This window comes from Myotis brandtii, unplaced genomic scaffold (assembly GCF_000412655.1).
Source record: "Myotis brandtii unplaced genomic scaffold, ASM41265v1 scaffold374, whole genome shotgun sequence".
Classification (NCBI taxonomy): Eukaryota; Metazoa; Chordata; class Mammalia; order Chiroptera; family Vespertilionidae; genus Myotis; species Myotis brandtii.
This window is the reverse complement of record NW_005364372.1, coordinates 1035746-1038791: the sequence shown is the minus strand read 5'-3', so window position 1 is coordinate 1038791 and position 3046 is coordinate 1035746. Positions and strand designations below refer to the sequence as shown.

The 3046-nt window shown below is 38.0% G+C and overlaps 1 protein-coding gene across 3 annotated transcripts in view; it reads right to left on the bottom strand.

The window, feature by feature from the left end:
* FAM126A (family with sequence similarity 126, member A) overlaps positions 1–3046 on the bottom strand; it is a 73613-nt gene that overhangs the window by 55153 nt on the left and 15414 nt on the right. The gene's annotated exons all lie outside the window — the stretch shown is intronic.

The following is a 3046-nucleotide window of genomic DNA, read 5'->3' as shown; positions in this document are numbered from 1 at the left end:
ATTGGTGTTTCTCTCTCATCGATGTTTCTGACTCTCTATACTCTCTATCTCTCTCCCTTCCTCTCTGTAAAAAATCAATAAAATATATTTAATAAAAAAAAAAGAATAACAGTCTATCTAGGCAAGCCACTTGGTTCCCTTAAAGCTTAATATTAATAAAACAAAAGTAAAAGTGGTAATATCCAAGATAATGACTGTATTCAACACTAGTTATTCAGAAGATTGGAATTACTTAAGTATAAAAAGAAAAAAAAGGAAGCTTAGGAAATGAAAAACAAATTTATCTCCAGCAAAACTTGTCAGAGTACAATGTAGTTATCTTCACCCACCCATCTATATGAGAATAGACTTAGAAACTGTTTCTTGAGGAAAAATCTTAGCTCTACCTAAATTTCCTAACCTCCTAATTCAGGTACAAAACCTGCATTAGGCTTCTTAATTTTCATCAGCATTATCAAGTAGTAGAAACTGAGACAGAATTGCCAGAAACTGAATCCTAACTCTATTAGAGGACCCTTCAGTCTGCAGGCCGACACTATATCCACTCAGCCAAACTGGATAGGGCAGAAGAAAATATTTGTAAAACTAATTTCTTGGGCTTATCAACGTTTGGTTATTTGGTATGAGTACTTATGGATTTTATTAATTCTGTATTTCTCTCTGTGTCTGGTGTCTCTCCTTTTGTCTTGTCATATGTCCTGAAGAGCTTGGCCTTATGACCAGTGAGAATACTTTCTCTCTGGCTTCCAGAGGTTACACTTGCTTGTGTGCCTCCTGCTCTCTGTCCAGCCACGCTAAACTCTCAAGGGAATTTTCTATGTATATCCATTTCCTCCCAGAGATGATAAAAACAGGGCCCCTCATTCTTGTTTTCCATTAGTTGGAGAATATATATGCATATGGCAGGCAGCCAAGTAGGATGTGGATTTGACCTTAGGAAATCTAAACACCCCATTCAAAAGGGAGGAAACATGATTCCCCATATTTTGGAATGGCTGTTTCTAACTCTGGGAGTCAACTTTGACTTGTGAGGGTTGCATCTTTTTGCACTCTCTTTTGGGGATGTCTCTTGCATCCAGAATATTGGTTTGAGTAGCTATTAAGATCCTACTCGTCAATAGACAAATACTTTGAACTGGAAAACTTTCTAAATGGAAAAGAAAGAAAACCATTTTCAGAGAGCTCTCATATTGTTATACTGGCTAGTCATTAAGATTCCTTTAATAAGATGGAGGGAGAGAAATCAAAATAAACTCAGACACCTTCCTATTTGCCTTCAGACATTTGCAGATATAGAGAAAGCAAACCCGGAGGGCATGGCTCAGTGGCTGAGCATTGACCTATGAACCACGAGGTCAAGGTTCGATTCCCGGTCAGGGCATATGCCGGGTTTGGGGCTCGATATAGTGTGGGGTGTGCAGGAGACAGCCGATCAATGATTCCCTCTCATCATTGATGTTTCTATTTCTCTCTCCCTCTCTATTACTTTCTGAAATTAATATATATATATTTACAGAAAGAAAGGGGGGCGGGAGGAAAAGAGAGAAGGGGGGAAGGGAGATGGGATATTGGAAGTATAACCATTCTGCACTTATGAAGAGAAAAAAACAAAAGGCAAAATCTTATTAAAAGACAATTTATACATTTTTATGTCCTAAGAACTGAGCTTGGTAACTGTCAGGTTGGAAGCTCCAACGTATAGCCAGACAGAAATGTGGGCTAAACTCCATTTATGGCTACAGTCCTACCAAACTGCTGCCAGCCCTCAAGGAAATTATAACCCAAAATTACAATGATTATTATGAGTAATGTTCCAAATAGATTAGATCATTTAAAAGCAAGGGCTTCCAAATCAAATAAACAAAATGAGATACCTATATTTTAATATTGATAGAGGTAAAACAAAGAGAAATTTATAGGACTCCTTGACATGAGAATTCCATGAACTATGGGAACAAAAACCCATTGGTGAAGCCCTAACTCAGGCTACAATTAGGTTAAAAGAATATAGTAATGTAAGGATTGATACAATTATGAAAACTGGAAGGTTTAAACAGGCTTTATGTTAAAAAGAGTTATGTCAACTTTATCTGAATGTTTTATGGAAAAGGATGTCTGGCAGGGAACAATTCATCAACCCAAAACCTGTTGATAAAGTTCTAATGGAGGCTATAGTTAAGATTTAATGGTTGATGGAGTTAAGATAAAAGATTAGAGGCAAGTTGTTATGTTTTGCACAGGCTTCATGTAAAGTAATTGCATCTCCTTTATCTGATTGTATTGTGGAAATAGACATTGTCTCTCGCCAGGAAACATTCCCCTGCCTGCCTGGGACATGAAGGCTGTCAGTTCTTTCTTTTGGCTATCAGAGGGTATGATCTGGAAGGTAATGACCTTTGCAGCCTCTTGAGTCCATGCAATTGTTTAATACTGCCAGAAATATTTACCATTTATTCCAGCTGAAACCTGACAAGCTATTTGAAAAGATTTAATAACTTTTTTTAAATCAGAAATTTGGCAAAATTGGAAGCTGAAGATTAAAGAGTATGATAGGATTTCTTAGAAATCATCCTCTCTCCCCACCCCGCACACTCCACAGGTTTAGCTTAGTTGGTTGAGCTTCGTCCCATATACCAGGAGTTCGCAGGTCAGGGCACATGCCCAGGTTTCGAGCTATCCCCAGTGTGGGGCATACAGGAGGCAGTGATCAATGTTTTTCTTTCATCCATGTTCCTATCTCTCTCTCTTCTCCCTTCTTCTCTCTGAAATAAATTAAAAACAAAACATATTTTAAAAAATACATCCTCCCCTATGCTAAATAAAACAACACAAAAACGATGTACCCAGAGGGGAAAAAAAGCTAATTAGGGATGAAGTGGCTTGGGAGGAAGGTCAACCAGAGCAATTGTCCTTATCTTACAAAGGACATTGTGAAACCAGAAATGCAGCTCTAGAAGCAGTTCACAGCCCACCTATCTTTATCATCCTCAATTCCTAAGACCAAAGGAGGGAAAAAAGAAAGGTGTGTGTGTGTGTGTGTGTGTGT